The sequence below is a fragment of the Anas acuta genome, chromosome 1, assembly GCF_963932015.1.
Source record: "Anas acuta chromosome 1, bAnaAcu1.1, whole genome shotgun sequence".
NCBI lineage: Eukaryota > Metazoa > Chordata > Aves > Anseriformes > Anatidae > Anas > Anas acuta.
The window spans coordinates 27,920,153-27,932,659 of NC_088979.1; the positions used below are offsets into that span (position 1 = coordinate 27,920,153).

The window sequence follows — 12,507 nt, forward strand, 5'->3', positions numbered from 1 at the left end:
AAAAAAAAAATGTTGTATTTGCAAAAGGCTCCAGTACCTGCAGCACAAAATCAACGCTTTGGATTTTTATGGGAAATCAAGCATTGGTCAGTGCTATATTAAGAGATATTTAGATTTGTATTTAAAGGAATAAAAATGCTAAAATGACAGAATAGCATTCTTTTACATCAGTTTGCCTCTTGAACAACGTATGCAAATATATTTTTAGAAATATTGCGCCTTCTTTCACTTGAGGATTTCCTCCAAATCTTTCTCCATGCCCTTTGCTCTAGAGAGCGCCTCTAATGCCTCGCGTTTACTCACAGTTAGCTCTGTTAAATTGTCTTGCCTTTCTGTGTCCTTCTGGGTGTCTGAATGGAAGCTGCCTATGTACGTCTTGTCTCCTTCTTTAATAGGTAGTGGAGTAAGGACTGGGTCATGAGACTGCCTTTAAAGGGATACTCAGTGACCAGAGTCTCTGTCGGCGATGTCTGTACCACTCTGTCCAAATTCCTGTAGGCTACAAGCTCTATAGAGAGCCAGGCAAAGCAGCATGCCACGGACCAGCAAATCCAAGGCAAGGAACAAAAAGGTACACACGGAGATAGAGCCAGCAGCTCCTTTCCAAGCCCTGCTCAAGCCTCATGAGACTTGTGACCTGCTGGTACCAAGCAAGGAATCTCCTATCTCTCTCTCTTCCCACCCCCCTCCTGCTTTTATATGAATTCCATTGATTCCTCTGCCACAAAGGGGAAGAGAAAGGGCTCTCTGTGTACCAGGCACATACCTACTTTTTTTTTCCCCCACTTTGAAACTTTTTTTTTTTCTTTCCAGAAATCCCATGCAATTAAAATGTCTTTATTTGCCATTATTTTTTTTATACCATCCCAAACAGGAAGATTTTCATTCACTCTTTAATTTCCGGGAGGAAAGAAACAGCAAAGCAGCGCAGTGCACTTTGCTGGAGATGGAGAGATGGAAGGGGGTCGCTCTGAATGAACCAGGAGCAGAAGAGCTGTGGTGGAGTCCACTTTAAGCACAGGTTCAGCTACGTGTGGCTTTCCTCGTGTGACAGGATCAAACCCTGCCTGTCACATCCACAGTTTCAGCCTCACAGCCTTCTCCGAGGCACGCAAGGTTGCAGCCTAAAGGTGTTTGTAAAACTGCAGCTTGATGATCCTCATGGGGTTTGACATTATACAGGTGCTTGGTTATCTTACATTGTACAGTCCTGTTGCAACCAGGAGAGAAAAGACAGGGGAAAAGGTCATTGCAATCAAGTAATAGCATTTAGGTGCTACCATTTCATCGATAGCAGTAGAGGAGCAGCGGCTGAATTAATTAGGGCCCAAATGAGAATGAAAGCGTGATCTCCTCTGTCTGTGCTTGTATTGCTCCACTTTTTCTGCTGCTTTACAAGGTGACAGAATAGACACTGATACCAGGGGCTGCCTCAGGGTCCCGGGATTTAAACCTCTTAGGACAGAAGAAGGGCAAGAGTTTGGTTAGTCCTTGTGTAGCGTGACAGGCATGTACATAGGTTTTGCCATTGATTTCAATGGCAGTATTCTCATGCTGAAAATTGTGCTTGGGCTTAAGAGTTTTGCTGAATAAGGACCTCTCTGCTGAAGCTGTTGTTAATGGTGCCACTGGACTGGAGACGTATTCAAAGGGAATTAAGCTGAGGATGCCAAATGATTTCTTGATGGGCTTGGCGCTGTCATTACAAAAAATGTTTCTGGTCACTGGTGAGGATTGTACAGCTGGATTTGATGCGGTGTTCCCAGAGGTCCTAGAACCTTTGAAAGATTTCCTCTGTGCCCTACCTGATACTCTCCTGTGGACTTATTAAGGTTTGGAAGAAGGACTGTGAGCCCCTGAATACTTTAGATACAGCTGTCAAAAATTAACATTCAGTTCCTGCATGGAAAAAATGAAGCCAATGTTGCTGTTCAGATGCGGTGTGTCTAAGGAACATGCAACTGAAAGTTGGACCTATTAAAATAGGATGTAAGACAACGAAGTTTCTGTGGAAAGCAGAAAAAAAACATTCTGGCTCACCAAAGAGGAGACCTACAGCTTGGGGTGTGTGTTTCCCTCCACCTGATTTAGGAAAGGAAATCTGTGGAGGAACCTTGTCAGCAAAAGCAGTGTTTGTAGGCAAGGAGAGAGGACTTGAGAAAACTCAAAATGAATCAATGTTGTTCAAAGAAGCTGTGGGGAATAACAAATGTTCTTTAAATATAATGAATAAAAAAAAGAAGAAAACCCATTAGGAGGTGATTAAAGGGATAAAAGGCATTAAAGTAAGAAAGGATGAGTCAATTAAACTAGCTGTGGCTAAAAAACAAGTGATAAAATGTGGGGAGAGGGAGAATATGAACATTTACTATGATTGAGGATAGATCCAAAAATCTCATGCCCCTTCAGTTTAGCAGCCTGTTTTAAGTTCCTCTTCCCCAAACTGGGGTCCGAAGCCTAGAACTGGGTGTATGAGGAGAAGCTGGCACCACACAGGGGTGAAACCAGTCCTGGGGAGCCAGACACTGAGCTATTCAAGTGAGGGTGGGTTGGGGGCACAACCCAGGGGATGAATTTTTATTTTAATTAAAAAAAATAATCGATTAGTAACCAAGATAACTCTTCAAAGATAGAAAGGGGCATATATAGAAGCTGTGTTTTGGGAGATGCTGCTTGAAGATAGCTTAGGCTGCTTGTGAGGGACGTGAGGAAAGGCACAGGCTGGGGATGTCTGGAGAAGACACGCTGTGGTGGTGTGGGGTAGGAGGCTGGAGTGTGTGGTGCTGTTCCTCCACGGAGCTCCTCAGGGCACCTACAGGAGCTCAGAGGGCTTCAGAGGGAGCCCAACCTCTTGTCTTCAAGCTGAACAGGGAAAATAGCTGCTCTTTGGGAAGGAAACAAGCCAAGAACCTCCTGATGTCTGAGCAGACCCCCGAAATGGTCGAGATCACTGAGGAGGAGAGGTTGGTGGCAGTCACTTTTGGCAAGGGACAATATCCTGCCTGAACCTGCAGGGTGGGAGTGCTGCTGCCATAGGGGCACCCAATGCTCCTGTGGATGGAGCTGCTGGAGGGCTGTGGGATCTGGGGCTCCTTGCGGGAAGAGGTTGATCACCAGATGTGGAAAACACAGTTCATTTGCATTATTTGTGCTCTAATAAAACCAAGCCTTGGTCTGGTGTGGCTGCTTAGGGGAGACGGGCAGCAGTTCTGCTTGGGCTCCTGCTGCACTGACCTTACACAGCCATTGTGAGCGGGATTTATCCCAAACAAAGGCTGTGTGGAGCAGGTGTTCCTCTTCAGAAACCTCTTGCTTGTTTTCTTGCATCAGGTTGGTGTCCAGCGATCTTCCTTTCACTCCACCACAATCCTCGTATCAGCAGAATTGTTGTACTTTAAAATATATTTCCCTGGGGAAATTAAGCTGAATCCAAACCAGCTTGCCTCCCGCTTACATCTCAGCTGCACCAGAGAGCTCTCGCTGCGAGACACCGACACGTTTGCCCAATTAGGAGGAAGTTTCTGCTGAATTTCAGGATAAGAAAATTTGCATCATCATTTCAAAACACAGAGCTTGTTCTTTTGGGAGGCGGTTACCTGCAGAGCCACAGAACACCTAGCGGAGCCAGTTCAAGTGAATTTGCCTGCTGCTATCCACGGGTCACGTAAAAACCACCGCTGCCTCTGCCTCCTGCACTGCTTCCCTGCTGGGGCATGAAGAAAATACCTGACTCTTCAAAGGATGGGTTTTGTACAGGTTCTTCTTCAAAGGAGAAGCTCAATGGAATGAAGCGTGGGTTCTTTTTCCTGTATTTCCGATGCTGTGAGTGGAATATCAGAGTGATTTTACAGCATGACATTGAGGACTGATGATGCTTCCTGCCCTGTGAGATGCCCAAAGGGTGCCCCTTGGGGTGTGAGGGCTGATGGCTGGCACCAGAGGTGCTGGAGGACTGTATGGGACCACAGCTTGGTGCAGGATCTGCCACGAGGGCTCTTGGGGTGAGTCCTGGAGTAAAAGAGCCCTGAACTGTACCCAGGAGCAGTTCTGGAGTGGGAGCAACCCAAAACTCAGCTAGGCAGCAAGCTAAGAAGCGTGAGCTATCAGGGATCCAGTGATGGGATCTACTTTATTAGGTTGTGTTATTTCTGACATCTCGTGTTCTGCAATGGGCAGAATGGTGCCTTCCTCTGGTGCAAAGCAAACAGTTCTCTCTGAATTAGGCTGACATCGTAACACTGATGAAGTGACACAAGTTTCCTCAGGCAGAAACGCAGACTGAAGAGGAGCCCAGATCAGGTCAGCCTGGTGGTGACCATTCTCATTATTTGGCTTTCAGTAGACAGAATTCAAACGAGCTGCAAAATGAGGAGGACGCAATCACCTTTTCAGGTTGAGGAAACCTGTTTGAATTAAAAGAAGAAAGAAAAGCTGATTGAGGAGCAAGAAAAGATTTTGTACATCCTTATTTTAATCCGAGTAGTTCTCCCTCTCATGAGGAAGATGGCTTAAGAAGCTCTGTTTGGGCGAAACAATGCGTGAGCTGCAAAGACATCATCTCAGCTCTTCAGCATCCTGCTGCATATGTATTTCCTGCAGTGCTATATGAAGAACTTAGCAGTAAAGCCCATTATTCTCTGTGGGCTCTCAATATATGATAAGACCCTTCCTCTGTGTCCAGCTGACCTGTGGTGGTTGCTGTCACGGATCAGCCACTTTGCTGTCCGCAGTAGCTCAGAGGTGCTGCATCAGCGTGCTCAGAGCCGAGTTGCCAGGCTGTGAAACGCCACCTCTGCCCCGAGCAGTTGCCCTTTTGGTTTTCTGTGCATTCAAAGTGCAGCTGGGAGGGAGCCGGTTCCCTGCGCTGGGGCCTGGTGGAAATCCACGCTCACGCCGGTGAGCCAAGGGCAGTGCTGGGGAGCAACACGTTTTTATCCCAGCTGACTACACGAGCTGACAATTTAAATACATCGGCTGTTGACAGGGAATATAAAGTATGGCAAAAGCTGATTTTAATTCAGCTACCCTCCCAAATGCTTATCTCAGTGACTATCACAGACTCCTGCAATGCCAAATAAATGATGCCAAGTAAATGACACTGGAAGAGGTCCTCAGATAAACATGTTGCCAATGCAATTTCTGCTACTGATCTGGCTGGAACGACAGGGAACCAAACAGAAGACGAAAGAGTGAATATGTTTATGAAGTTGCAGAGCTGGCTTCCCCTACGAAGCCTGATTTTCAGAAAGAGGGATTGGACTGAGTGGACAAGAGAGACATGAGATCAAATGGGAACTTCCAGAGTAGATAAAGTGCAAAAACACTGTTTATGGGCACATCTGCACAGGCCAGTTTGTCAGCTGTGGTTTTGCTTCTCCTGTGGCCTGAACAGACCAGGTGGCCATGGGAGCAGTGAGGAGCAGCAGTATAGGTGTGTGCCCAAGCTCCAGAGGGCCTGATACAGCCCAGCTCCACTGGCAGAGCCCCACTGAGTTTTGGAGGCAGCAACAGGGGGGCTCTTTGACACCAGCCATGTAAAACTTTAATCTTTTAAATTTAATTTTTTTTTTTTTTTTTTTTTTTACAGGGTTCTGCTCAACCAGGACAGGCGGAGGAGGAAGGGCAGGTGGGTGCTTCCTTCTCCTTCTGCTAGCAGGGCAAAACAAAACCTTTATTCTTTGTGAGCTGATCTGCTCTTTGCAGCTTACGGCCGCCCTCAGGTCATAAATCCCTCCTGTTGACATCACAGGTACGGCCACGGCAGCCAAAGTGATGTCACAACGAGGAGCTTATGGCTGGATATGGGGAAAAAGTCACCAGGACAGATGACCTCAAAAGGAGCTAATGTCCTGTTATTACATAAATGTCCCTAATACTTATATAAATGTACCAGTAGCAAAAAAAAATAATAAAATAAGTTGGGAAGAATAGCAATGGTCTATCTGTGCGTGTGAAGATGTGTGTGAGTTCACCACTGTCCTGTAGGCCTGTTGGTGTTTTATTAGTTTGCATTGTTTCTACAAATCATCCTACTATTGTTTCCATTCAAACAGCAACTCAGCTCTTTTAATCAGCCTCAGGATCCTTTTTCATTTAAAATAAGAGTTACGTGTAAAATAAAGAGAAAATCATGAAGGATCTCCGTGTTTTGACACGCCATTAGAGAATTCCATGCTTAACGATAGCTGAGCATCTCAACAAAGTAAAATCTACATTTTATTGTCAGGCACTCGTTAAATAATTTTATACAAGCTGTCAGCCTGGGCTCCAAGAGGAGTGCCATAGACCGGGTGTAAATGCAAAGTTATCTAATAATTAGCTGTTGTATTTTTATGATTAATAGAAACTAATGAAATGGAGATCTAGGCACACTTGTAGCCTAGAAGAAGCTTTATTCCAGCTATACAAATTATATTTCATATGCTGAACTAAATTTTTAGAAGTTGAAAGAAATATTCAGACTCTTTAAGACCTCTTTTCTGTAGGAGTCTTGTCTCCATTGTGCTGCTGGTTCATTATTTTCCATGGCCAAACATTTGTGGCATTTCTTCCCAGGATTTTTTAGATGGGTTTTCTTGCTTTGATAGGGTAAGATGCATGTTTAAATGCTTCTAGGAGTAAATCATTTCACATCAGCACTTCCAAGAACAAAGTCTGGGTCTTCACTCGGTTTTCGCATTATGCAAGTACACATTTAAGGCACTTAATACTTTCTAACCTCTAGTGCCCTTTTTACACAGAGACAGGCAGTCAGCAGGGATTAAACTGATCCTAATTAACCACTAACTCTTCTGATATTTGGTCACTGCACAGTAGCGTGCTGCCAGGTACACGGAGGTAAACTGATCTGGATTATCTGCCGGTGCATGTGCTTCGCAGAGGGAGGTCTAGCACTGGCACTGGGAGTGAGTTACGGGCAGAGACGGCTTTAACACAGCGTGGAGGCTGCTGCGTAAAGCTGGGGGGCTGGAGAGAGGGGAAAGCATGGGCTGAAAGGTCTCTTCCAAATGGTTTTTCTACCTAGGTTTCTATTTTGTAAATAACACTCGTGACTGTGACATTGCAACAGGGCAGAAACTAAAAAGCATAGAAACCCAAAGAGAAGAATAGTTTCATCTTATTTTTCAGCGGTAAGGGAAGACGACTTTGCAGATATAAGTCCTCTCCCTTTGTCTTTCCCATGTGCAAGCACCATTTCTGACAGAGCCCTGGGAAGGGATGAATGAAAGTTCGTCTTTTATTGCATGCTTCCCAGCGTGGCTCTTGTCTTTCCTTGAAAACCATGGGGCAAGCAGAAAAACTCTGCTCTCCTCATGGAAATCCCAGCCCTGATAACCTTCCCCAGCCCCACAGCAGCCTGTAAAGCAAAAGCAGCACGCTGCAAGGTGAGCAAGGTGGGAATGCAGCAAAATGCTCAGGATGATGCTTTCCAGGTGTCCTGGTGCAACCTGAAAGCCCAAAACATCCTCTGTGAGGCCGGACTCCTGCTCTCCCTTTAGGGTCAACCCCAGTGCTGCAGCACTGTGAGCTGATGGCAGGCAAAGCCTTTGGCTTGCTGCCTTCCTAAAAAATGACAATGTCCAGCGTTTCTATACCTAGTGGCTTAGTGGCATCCTCTTTTGAATGAAAATACATCTCTGGTAGTTGAAGCCTGTGAAAGTCAGTGCAGAAGAGGGCAATATATAAAAAAATAAGGGGTTGATTTACAGCAGGGTAGATGTGTTGCACCTCCTCCTGGTGTCCAATTTAATGTGGTCTGGCTGTTTTGGCTGAAAAATGAAAAATTTTCTGCAAATTCTCCCTGGATGTACCACATTGTTTCTCTAATGACAGTTTCCTACAAATAAAAATAAAAATGTTTGCATTTGTATTTATAGCAGTTTTTGTTTGTTTGTTTGTTTTTCATGAAGAAAACTGCCATTGCACACATCCTCCGTAGGCCTAAGCAGGTCTTCACCAACTCAAACCTGGACCTGGCATTTGGTTCCTTAACGAGGAGATGCAGCTGTCGAGGCCACTTTGTCCCTTCTCTCCCAATGGAGAATCTGAGGGCCCCACTGGTGTCCTGGAAGGACGGCTCCTGTATCTCTCTGCTGTGTTTGAGAGAGAGCTAGCTGCTGAGGATAAAGCCCAGGGCTTTTCTCACTAGGAGGCAAAGCAGATTTCTTCAGTCTTCAGGGAAGAGCTCATTATCCACCTGAGAAATTATCCACCTGAGTCCCCTGGCAGCAGCTGGCCTTGGGCCACCAGTTTCTCCTCCCTGCCTTTCTGCAGAGGCTGTGATGGTCTGGTGCTGCCTGCTGGCTGTTCTCCAGCCTTCCTCCCTCCTCCTGGGGCTTTGGGCAGCATTCAGTCTCTGGCACCAAGGTCATAGGAGTGTCATTTCTCCCCTCAATGCCGAGTTAGGCCTGAAGGCCCCACGGGAACAAGGGTTGGTTTGCAGTTGGACCCTCCTACCCACCAGTGTTGGGATGGGATGGGATGGGATGGGATGGGATGGGATGGGATGGGATGGGATGGGATGGGATGGGATGGGATGGTGCGGTCTCTCTGCCAGAGATGGCCCGCTCTCTGCAGAGGGGACAGGGAAAGTGGCAGGAAAAACTTGTTATGGAGCCAAAATAGGCCTTGCACGGTGTTAATCCTGAATGTTAATGCTGCAAGAGGCAAGAGGGCTTGCTGTCTGCTGTCTCTCTTTCTCTGGGGAAACCAAGCTACCATATGGCTGAGGGAATTGTGTGAGGCCACGCAGAGGGCATGTGCCATCAGCTACGGGACAGGTGCTGGTATTACAGCCTAAACTGCAACTGGAGTTGTTCTCCATGAACTTTTGTCCCAAGATGCCTTCCAAGCTAGGTCTCTGAGCACTGCCATATTCCCAGCCCCTGAGGCTGTATGTCTAACAAATACATGTTCTAGAAGAAGAAACCCAGCCTCTAAACTATCCTGTTTCATCAGAAACTTTACTAGTAATAGGAAAGAAAAAGTGCTAGAAAGCTAATTGCTCTTTCTGAAGGTCACTTCTTTGAGGATACAAGGATGTGCTGATTCTGCTTGAGATGTGGCACAGCACATATGCTCACTGCACGACTGTTGTAATTAAATATCAAACATTTATTTCTCAGCGGGTTTTTTTCTCCTCGCTTAATGTGTCTCTCTTGCTGCTTTGTCTCTTAACAACTCTATTAATTAAGAAAAAGTGTCAAAGGACCAGCTGATGAATGAATCATGAAATTAAGAAATTGCTGTTTTTCAACTTATTTTTTTTCTTTTTTCTTTTAGAGGTAGAACTGTTACATCTGTCTGTAAATGCTCTTGTCAAATAGGAGAACATTTAATATTGCAGTTCCTTCAAAAATAAGACTTTTACTTCAGTTTTTCAATAAGAAATAAAAGATATTCAGTTTGTTTAGGGAAAAAAATAAAGCTAGCAGTTGTCATAGTGTCAAAATTAATTATTTTGGATTGATCCATTTGCCTTGATCTTTATGACCCTCAAGAATTCTAAATACTTATCCGTCAATCATCTAAATTCCTCAGCTAAACCCTGTGCCTCATTAAATAAAGAAATGGGGAAGGCCTGGATATGCTTTTCTTTAGGCCTGTCACTCCACAGTCTGAAAATACAGATTATGGCATCTTAAATGATTCTCAGGAGTTTCCTTTGTAAGTAGCAAAAGAGCCTTACGTTCCCTTATGAATTTCGTCATGTTCTCATCAGTGTCACTTTCCTGATGGTCCCTCCCTGGGCTAACTTCAAGTTCCAGTCTCAGCATCGGTGGTGGAAGGGGATGGATGAAGCATGGGACATTGCATCTACTGGTGGCTGCACTAATGTCACCAAGCAAAAAAAAAAAAAAGATTGCTGAGTGTTGCGATGGTGTAATGAAAGGGAAGGGGACAGAGAGAAAGAGTGGATTTAGAAGGCAGATATAACAAAAAATTAAGACAGACGTGAACCTTTTTGCATGGGTATTTGCTTTTTAAAGAAATAGTGGTTTAATGGGAATATTGCAGAATGGAAGGAGCAACACAAAATGTTAGATTTTAAGACTGCATGTGTCCCAGGTTCTGTGCTCTGTTCACACCTCATTTTACTCTCAGACATGGGAAGGAGGCTCCCCAATATTGGTCATCTTCGTGTTTCTTTGGACCAAGATCTCCCTACTTTGCTGAGCCACAGTAACGTGCGTTATGGCATGCAGGAGTGGTATCAGCTTTCTCTTCCCAAACCACCCTACCGTCACAGACCAAGTCCTGCTGATGTGTCAGATCCAATATCCAACCCATGCCAGTAGATGCATTTCATGTACATCATAGCTATCTACTGGTCCATGAAAGCCAGCTTTTGCTCTGTGTTTTCTCATGATAGATCATTTGCTCTCTGAGCATTCAGCCTACATTTTTTTCCTGCTTCTTTAGGATGGCACAGTCGGTTTGTTTTCTACTTTCAGCTTTTCACCTCTCATCCTCCTTCCCCCTTCAGTCACACCACGATGAGCATTACCAATCAGTATTTGGGCCTGGACAGCTGCCAAATGAAAGTCAGAGCCATTTACAAATCAATCCTGCATAGATTTTGCTGCAATTTGCATCTTATAGTATTGTGTGCTGTGATAACTTGAAGAGGAAAGGTGTCAAACAATCAAGGGGTTAAGAAGATTGGGATGCCAGCATTTAAACTTAGCTCCCCAGAGTCTGGACTCCTCAAGCTTCTCTGCCCCTAGCAGGTAAGACCTCACGCAGCGTGGTGGCCCTTGTCTGAATGCGAGGAATTACCCCTGCCAATGGCCCTTATTCCCCCAAGACAGCAGATCAGCAGTTAGATCCTTTCCTGGCCTTGGTGTCCCCCCAGTCCACGAGGACGAAGCCCAAAGGCACATCACACAGCAGGCCAGACAAATGCAGTTCATGCACATGGATGTGGAGCAGGCAGGAGGCCAGCGTGTTGCCCTAGAAATGAGTCCCAGATGTAGGGGGAGGAGTGGGACAGGAACTGATTATGAGAGTCTTGCACTGACCATTGAAAGAAATAAAAATGACCAGCATCTTCCACTTTCCCTGCACAGACATCTTCAAGAAAATCATGCCTACACTCATTGCCCTCCTCTCCATCATTCTGATTAGCTTTTCCCCTCCTAATGGCTGTTTCATGGAAAAGTTGGTGCTCAGTCCCTGAGGCTGCAGCTCCCTAAAGATTTCTGGGACCCAGAAATAAGAAATAGGGCTGACTGTTATTCCTATCACTTTTGTGGAATTCTTTGTGTAACTGCTTTGGATTTACTTTGCTTCACATACTGTTTTCTCTACAGCACTCTTTCCATGTGCCCAGAATCTTAACTCCTGTATCACAGATTGCAGTCCTCTGCCTGTACGTCTCATCCATCCGTGTCTCAAATCTTCTTTTTATTCATTCCAGCCTTTACATCATTGCATATCATTTTCAGAAGATTTCACACTTCTGAAAGTCCATATGGTTGTCAGATTCTTTTCTGGTGCCACTTGTTTATGGCTTCAAAATAATCAACATGGATTCACACATCTTTTTTTTTTTCTTCTTTTTTTTTTTTTTCCCCTCTTCCAGTCTCTTTTGTACACAACTCCAATAAGATTAATTCACTTCTTCTCCAAAAGATGCTGCCAAACTTAACACATCAGCAGAGGATGCCTGGGGCAAAAATCTGTTCAGTCCTGCTATTCATCCGTGTCAGGCTGCAAGCTAGCTGTCACTCCAGAGAGCAGCCAGGTTTTCCTTTGACCATCTACCGAAACCCAGAAAAGACACGTTTTGGTGACCTGGCACGTCTATCAGGCAACAAGCATCCATGTGCAGAGGAGAGTGGGGCACACTGGCAGCCGCATCCTCGTGGGTGTCTCTGGATGATGCTGAAGACAGTTTTGTGCCCAGCAGCTCTCTACCAGATCCCCCTGATTTAATGAGGAGATGCTCAGGAGTGGAGTGGCCAGGAGGAAACAAGGCTGGGACCTGTCCTGCTCTGTTCTGGATGCAGAAGTGCAGGTGCAGCCCCAAACTTGGGCGCTGTCAGAAGAGATGGGAGCAACCAGGTACTGAAAGGAGGCAGTGAAGTGCCTAGGAGAGAGACGTGGGGGCAGAGGTTGCTTTGCTGTGAATTTATGTGGCACGGCAAGGGAATGCTGGTGACTGGTCAAAACTCACAAGCAGAGCAATAAATTAAAGCTTTGCTTTAATTGTGACCAAAGCATCAAAACCAAGTAGGAATAATATAGGAAAGTCATAGATGTGTCATGGCAAACCATGCAAAAAATAAAAATCATAATCACAATTCGGTTAAAATTCTGTCTGTGCAATAGCACGTGTGAACTACAAAAACCACGTCTGTTAATTCACCAGAGAAGGAGGAGTTATGAAATTGGTGCTGTGTATTGCATTCTTAACCCGTCCGGGTTCCTGGTGGCTCTGTCGCGGGGCGCGTTGCCCCCCAGGAGCCGCCACGCGCTGGTGGCACCGCTGGACACCGGGGCCTA

The 12,507-nt window shown here is 45.5% G+C and overlaps 1 long non-coding RNA gene across 1 annotated transcript; it reads left to right on the forward strand.

Moving 5' to 3' along the window:
- Positions 1–825: 825 nt before the first annotated feature.
- On the forward strand, positions 826–8,458 carry LOC137852404 (uncharacterized). The gene is made up of 3 exons (XR_011093809.1): positions 826–1,507; positions 5,588–5,626; positions 7,940–8,458. It is a non-coding gene; the product is annotated as an uncharacterized lncRNA (long non-coding RNA).
- The last annotated feature ends 4,049 nt before the right edge of the window (positions 8,459–12,507 follow it).